This window comes from Coregonus lavaretus, assembly GCF_964263955.1.
Source record: "Coregonus lavaretus genome assembly, contig: HAP1_SCAFFOLD_310, whole genome shotgun sequence".
Taxonomy (NCBI): Eukaryota; Metazoa; Chordata; class Actinopteri; order Salmoniformes; family Salmonidae; genus Coregonus; species Coregonus lavaretus.
In genome coordinates, this window is record NW_028161862.1 from 513,469 (window position 1) to 521,205 (window position 7,737).

The window sequence follows — 7,737 nt, forward strand, 5'->3', positions numbered from 1 at the left end:
GACCGAGATGGGATGGCAACAGCCTCGTCCAACTCACTCTCTCCCTCAACCTCCTGCGACTGAGATGGGATGGCAACAGCCTCGTCCAACTCACTCTCTCCTTCAACCTCCTGCGACTGAGATGGGATGGCAACAGCCTCGTCCAACTCACTCTCTCCTTCAACCTCCTGCGACTGAGATGGGATGGCAACAGCCTCGTCCATCTCACTCTCTCCTTCAACCTCCTGCGACTCAGATGGGATGGCAACAGCCTCGTCCAACTCACTCTCTCCTTCAACCTCCTGCGACTGAGATGGGATGGCAACAGCCTCGTCCAACTCACTCTCTTCTTCAACCTCCTGTGACTGAGTTGGGGTATCTGTGTCTAGAACAGCCTCGTCCAACTTGGTCAGTCTCTCAGCCTCTCTGTGATCTTTATGGGATCTAGATAGAGAAAAGGAATATCTCTTAGGTCACTGCTATAATGTGAGTGTGAGGATGTGTAATTATAGAATTAGAATCACAGAATTAGAATGAATCATTCTAGAATTAGAATAGAATCACTCAAATTCTATGGCTCCAATACTCTTGAGATGACTCGGCCTATCCAGAGCCAAATATTTAGAGAATTCTGCCAACTTTTAAAAGGACTCCATGTTAGCGCCTTGGAGCCTTTCATTTATCCTTTCATTATAAGTAAATTCTAATTATAGATGTTCAGTTACATAGCATTGTTTAAAATGTCAACATTGCCCATGGGGAGCCAGCTGTCATATGGATATCTACTGTGTCATGTAATGTATACATAAACTCAGCAAAAAAAGAAAACGTCCCTTTTTCAGGATCTTTCAAAGATAATTAGTAAAAATCCAAATATCTTCACAGATCTTCATTGTAAAGGGTTTAAACACTGTTTCCCATGCTAGTCCCCTGTAGCTCAGTTGGTAGAGCATGGCGCTTGCAACGCCAGGGTTGTGGGTTTGTTTCCCACGGGGGGCCAGTATGAAAATGTATGCACTCACTAACTGTAAGTCGCTCTGGATAAGAGTGTCTGCTAAATGACTAAAATGTAAAATGTTGTTCAATGAACGGTCATTAAGACACTAACAGCTTACAGACGGTAGTTATGAAAACTTAGGACCCTAAAGAGGCCTTTCTACTGACTCTGAAAAACACCAAAAGAAAAATGCCCAGGGTCCCTGCTCATCTGCGTGAACGTGCCTTAGGCATGCTGCAAGGAGGCATGAGGACTGCAGATGTGGCCAGGGCAATAAATTGCAATGTCCGTACTGTGAGACGCCTAAGACAGAGCTACAGGGAGACAGGACGGACAGCTGATCATCCTCGCAGTGGCAGACCACGTGTAACAACATCGGCACAGGATCGGAACATCCTGCGGGACAGGTACAGGATGGAAACAACAACTGCCCGAGTTACACCAGGAACGCACAATCCCTCCATCAGTGCTCAGACTGTCCGTAATAGGCTGAGAGAGGCTGGACTGAGGGCTTGTAGGCCTGTTGTAAGGCAAGTCCTCACCAGACATCACCGGCAACACCGTCGCCTATGGGCACAAACACACCGTCGCTGGACCAGACAGGACTGGCAAAAAAGTGCTCTTCACTGACGAGTCGCGGTTTTGTCTCACCAGGGGTGATGGTCGGATTCGTGTTTATCGTCGAAGGAATGAGCGATACACCAAGGCCTGTACTCTGGAGCGGGATCGATTTGGAGGTGGATGGTCCGTCATGGTCTTGGGCGGTGTGTCACAGCATCATCGGACTACGCTTGTTGTCATTGCAGGAAATTTCAACGCTGTGCGTTACAGGGAAGACATCCTCCTCCCTCATGTGGTACCCTTCCTGCAGGCTCATCCTGACATGACCCTCCAGCATGACAATGCCACCAGCCATACTGCTCGTTCTGTGCGTGATTTCCTGCAAGACAGGAATGTCAGTGTTCTGCCATGAAGAGCCTGGATCTGTTGGATCGGAGGGTGAGGGCTAGGATTTAGCCATTCCCCCCAGAAATGTCTGGGAACTTGCAGGTGCCTTGGTGGACGAGGGGGTAACATCTCAGTTTATGTCTCAGTTGTTGAATCTTGTTATGTTCATACAAATATTTACATTACATTTTTACATTTTAGTCATTTAGCAGACGCTCTTATCCAGAGCGACTTACAGTTAGTGAGTGCATACATTCTTTTATTTGTTTATTTTATTTTTATTCTTTTTTTATATATATATATATTTTTTTTTCATACTGCCCCCCCGTGGGTATCGAACCCACAACCCTGGCGTTGCAAACGCCATGCTCTACCAACTGAGCTACATCCCTGCCGGCCATTCCCTCCCCTACCCTGGACGACGCTGTGCCAATTGTGCGCCGCCCCATGGGTCTCCCGGTCGCGGCCGGCTACGACAGAGCCTGGATTCGAACCAGGATCTCTAGTGGCACAGCTAGCACTGCGATGCAGTGCCTTAGAACACTGCGCCACTCGGGAGATGCGTTATTTACACGTTAAGTTTGCTGAAAATAAACGCAGTTGACAGTGAGAGGACGTTTCTTTTTTTGCTGAGTTTATATCTCAATGTCCCAACTCTCTAAATACATGGCTCTGGGCCTACCTCTCCATAGGCGGTGACCTTTGACCTACTACTGAATCTGTATCTGTAGGCCTATGTGATCCTGTAACCAGTCACAAATGTGTCATTAGTGTAAATCACTTACCTGACTTCCTTCATAACATCAGCTTCATTGATGGGGTCATCCAGGTCTATGAGGGTGAGGTCATTTCCATTGACCTCTGACCTCTGAAAGACAGCACAAAGTCATGTTTAGATGTCACCTACTGTGTCGCCTTTTGCCGTGTTCAAAACAACTGGGAAATCTCTGACTTCCGACTTCAGTGCGTTCAAGACAACTGGGAAATAGGAAAAAAAAACAAGCTCCGACTGGGAAAAATCGTTTTGAACAGTCATCCAACTCGGAATTCCAAGTCGGAAGCAGCGCGGCTTGGCGGGTCATGTTTTGGAGGACGCCTGACTCAACCTTCACCTCTCCCGAGCCAGCTGGGGAGTTGCAGCGATGAGACAAGATCGTAACAAGATCGTAACTACCAATTGGATATCACGAAAAATTGGGGAGAAAAAGGGGATAAAATTACCACCACAAAATGTAAAAAGGAATTCCAAGTCGGAAACTCTGGCATCTTTCTAGAGCTCCGACTTTCCGACCTGAAGATCACGGACGTCATGATTTGACCTAGTTATTTTTTTCGAGTTCCCAGTTGCCTTGAGAGCACCATTAACCCAACTCTCATTGTCACATCATAATGCATCATATTCAGAGAAATAGAATCACCAGAACATCATATCAGGTGTGCAGTTCAGTTTACCAGTCAAATTGCCAAGGTCAGAGGCTCTATCCTTTCTAGTGATTCTATTTCTATGGTCACATAATAATGCATCATATCTATGCTTGTGTCCGAAATAGCACCCTAGTTCCAATATAGTGCACTTCTTTTGGCTGGAGCCCTATAGAGTCCCACAGTATGAGTCATAATACCCATAAAACCTAGTGGTCTGGCAGCCTCTGGAACTGCCGTTCTGCAGCCAACAAGGCAGAGTTAATCTCAGCCTATGCTACCCTCCAGTCCCTCGACTTCTTGGCGCTGACGGAAACATGGATTACCACAGAAAACACTGCTACTCCTACTGCTCTTTCCTCGTCTAACCATGTGTTCTCGCATACCCCGAGAGCATCTGGTCGGCGCGGCGGTGGCACAGGAATCCTCATCTCTCCAAAGTGGACATTCTCTCTTTTTCCCCTGACCCATCTGTCTATCTCCTCATTTGAATTCCATGCTGTCACATCACTAGCCCATTCAAGCTTAACATCCTTGTCATTTATCGCCCTCCAGGTTCCCTTGGAGAGTTCATCAATGAGCTTGACGCCTTGATAAGTTCCTTTCCTGAGGATGGCTCACCCCTCACAGTTCTGGGTGACTTTAACCTCCCTACGTCTCTGCCTTTGACTCATTTCTCTCTGCCTCCTTCTTTCCACTCCTTTCCTCTTTTGACCTCACCCTCTCACCGTCCCCCCCTACTCACAAGGCAGGCAATACGCTTGACCTCATCTTTACTAGATGCTGTTCTTCTACTAATCTCACTGCAACTCCCCTCCAAGTCTCCGACCACTACTTTGTATCCTTTTCTCTCTCGCTCTCCTCCAACACTACTCACTCTGCCCCTACTCAGATGGTAATGTGCCATCACAACCTTCGCTCTCTCTCTCCCGCTACTCTCTCCTCTTCCATCCTATCATCTCTTCCCTCTGCTAAATCATTCTCCCTCCGATCTCCTGATTCTGCCTCCTCAACCCTCCTCTCCTCCCTTTCTGCATCTTTTGACTCTCTATGTCCCCTATCCTCCCGGCCGGCTCGGTCCTCCCCTCCTGCTCCGTGGCTTGACGACTCATTGCGAGCTCACAGAAGAGGGCTCCGGGCAGCCGAGCGGAAATGGAGGAAAACTAGACTCCCTGCGGACCTGTCATCTTTTCACTCCCTCCTCTCTACATTCTCTTCCTCTGTTTCCGCTGCTAAAGCCACTTTCTACCACTCTAAATTTCAAGCCTATGCCTCTAACCCTAGGAAGCTCTTTGCCACCTTCTCCTCCCTGCTGAATCCTCCTCCCCCACCCTCCTCCCTCTCTGTGGATGACTTCGTCAACCATTTTGAAAAGAAGGTTGACGACATCCGATCCTCATTTATTAAGTGAAATGACACCGCTGGTCCTGCTCACACTGCCCTACCCTATGCTTTGACTTTTTTCTCCCCTCTCTCTCCAGATGAAATCTTGCGACTTGTGACGGCCGGCCGCCCAACAACTTGCCTGCTTGACCCTATCCCGTCCTCTCTTCTCCAGACCATTTCCGGAGACCTTCTCCCTTACCTCACCTCACCTCACCTCCCACATCAACTCATCCTTGACCGCTGGCCATGTCCCTTCCGTCTTCAAGAGAGCGAGAGTTGCACCCCTCCTCAAAAAACCTACACTCGATCCCTCCGATGTCAACAACTACAGACAAGTAAGTATCCCTTCTTTCTTTTCTCTCCAAATCTCTTGAGCGTGCCGTCTCTAGCCAACTCTCCTGCTATCACTCTCAGAATGACCTTCTTGATCCAAACCAGTCAGGTTTCAAGACTGGTCATTCAACTGAGACTGCTCTTCTCTGTGTCATGGAGGCTCTCCGCACTGCTAAAGCTAACTCTCTCTCCTCTGCTCTTATCCTTCTAGACCTATCCGCTGCCTTTGATACTGTGAACCATCAGATCCTCCTCTCCACCCTCTCCGAGTTGGGCATCTCCGGCGCTGCTCACTCTTGGATTGCGTCCTACCTGACAGGTCGCTCCTACCAGGTAGCGTGGCGAGAATCTGTCTCCGCACCATGTGCTCTCACCACTGGTGTCCCCCAGGGCTCAGTTCTAGGCCCTCTCCTATTCTCTCTATACACCAAGTCACTTGGCTCTGTCATATCCTCACATGGTCTCTCCTATCATTGCTACGCAGACGACACACAATTAATTTTCTCCTTTCCCCCTTCTGATAACCAGGTGGCGAATCGCATCTCTGCATGTCTGGCAGACATATCAGTGTGGATGTCGGATCACCACCTCAAGCTGAACCTCTGCAAGACGGAGCTGCTCTTCATCCCTGGGAAGGACTGCCCGTTCCATGATCTCGCCATCACGGTTGACAACTCCATTGTGTCCTCCTCCCAGAGTGCAAAGAGCCTTGGCGTGACCCTGGACAACACCCTGTCATTCTCTGCTAACATCAAAACGGTGACCCGATCCTGCAGGTTCATGCTCTACAACATTTGCAGAGTACGACCCTACCTTACACAGAAAGCGGCACAGTTCCTAATCCAGGCACATGTCATCTCCCGTCTGGATTACTGCAACTCGCTGTTGGCTGGGCTCCCTGCCTGTGCCATTAAACCCCTACAACTTATCCAGAACGCCGCAGCCCGTCTGGTGTTCGACCTTCCCAAGTTCTCTCATGTCACCCCGCTCAGTTGAGGCTCGCATCTACTACAAGACCATGGTGCTTGCCTACGGAGCTGTGAGGGGAACGGCACCTCCTTACCTTCAGGCTCTGGCACCCCAATGGTGGAACAAGCTCCCCCACGACGCCAGGACAGCGGAGTCACTGACCACCTTCCGGAGACACTTGAAACCCTACCTCTTTAAGGAATACCTGGAATAGTATGAAGTAATCCTTCTACCCCCCCCCTCCCCCCCCATAAAAAAAAAGAAGAAAAATAAGTGGTTGTCCCACTGGCTATCATAAGTTGAATACACCAATTGTTGAATGCACCATTGTAAGTCGCTCTGGATAAGAGCGTCTGCTAAATGATATAAATGTAAAATGTAAATATACTGATAAAAGTCAACTTGTCCGAGAGAGATTTACATGGTTACAAAAACGTCACGCCAGGGTAAGCCTACACGAAATACAGCCCTTATTTTATGTGTTTCTAAAATCGGCTATGGGAAAAATGAATGGTGGAAAAACGATTGGAACCATGTCCCTGTTTGACCGCTAGGTTTTTTGGGTATTATCACACCTCCACTGTGGGACTCTATAGAGGGGTTGGTTGTTAAGCAACAAAACTGGCATGCAACTATGGGGCAAAATAGACAGGGTTTGACTTAGACTGTTGACAACATGTAAACTATATTTAGTCTCTAAATGTTTAATGCAAACATAAATACATTTGAACAATGAACTCGTCTCAAATACATTGTTACAGTTGTTGTTGGTTAGCTAGGTAGCGAATTTGAGTCATTGCATAGACATGATATCAGTCAAAACACCTCAAAACAAGACATGGTATCAATAACACCATACAACAAGCTGAAACATGCCACAGAGCTACGATTCCCCACATGGCAGCTTGTTGTTAGCTGAGGTTCAGAATCATAACAAGATACACGACTTCGGGCCATCGATGCGCGGGCATCGTTTTCGTGACGTCAGCCAACCCTTCTATGGCTCCTGGTCAAAAGTAGTACACTAGCCTACATAGGGAATAGGGTGCCATTTTGGACGAAATTATGAAGGTGCTGTCATAACCTTTGACCCCCATTTGACCCTACTGTACCTTTAGCCAACTCTCATGACTCCCCGGCCATAGACTTTCTAGTTTGATATTACAGCATGAATAGCACATTATTTCATTTGTTAAACAATATTTAATCCACAGTAATTAATATAATTGAAGATTTAAAAATAAATAACATGCCTACCTTGAACTCTTTATTCTCCATCTCCTTGCAAAATCAGCACATTTCCTTGCCAAAATGAACGCGCATCCAGAGCGAAAACAAACGCAATCCTCCAGCACTAGGGAGGTTTAGACTGAACTGCTCCAGCGGTTTTTCATCAGTTTCAACGTTTATCAGTGATGACGTAACAATGACCTGTACAGATTTGACGCACTTTCGATCTCGTGCTGATGCAACACTCTGTGTTGTTGAAAGCTCATGTATGGAAATCCTGCGAGTTGTAAACAAATTTAGGCTATAGTTGCCCTTAAAACTGTAATGTTGAGGACGCCATGAAAAATAAAATACATAACCCACACCGTTAGGCCAAGGTACATGCAATATTCATCACTTTGCCAATAGACTTCTTGTTCCTTGTTGTATGTAGCCTTTCTTTTGGGATTAGCACCACTGTCACCTAGAAATTG

The 7,737-nt window shown here is 47.3% G+C and overlaps 1 long non-coding RNA gene across 1 annotated transcript; it reads right to left on the reverse strand.

The window, feature by feature from the left end:
• Nucleotides 1–390: 390 nt before the first annotated feature.
• Nucleotides 391–7,373, reverse strand: LOC311119988. The gene is made up of 3 exons (XR_014612062.1): nucleotides 7,292–7,373; nucleotides 2,710–2,792; nucleotides 391–423 (listed from the first exon to the last, which is right to left on the reverse strand). It is a non-coding gene; the product is annotated as an uncharacterized lncRNA (long non-coding RNA).
• Between the last annotated feature and the right edge of the window lie 364 nt (nucleotides 7,374–7,737).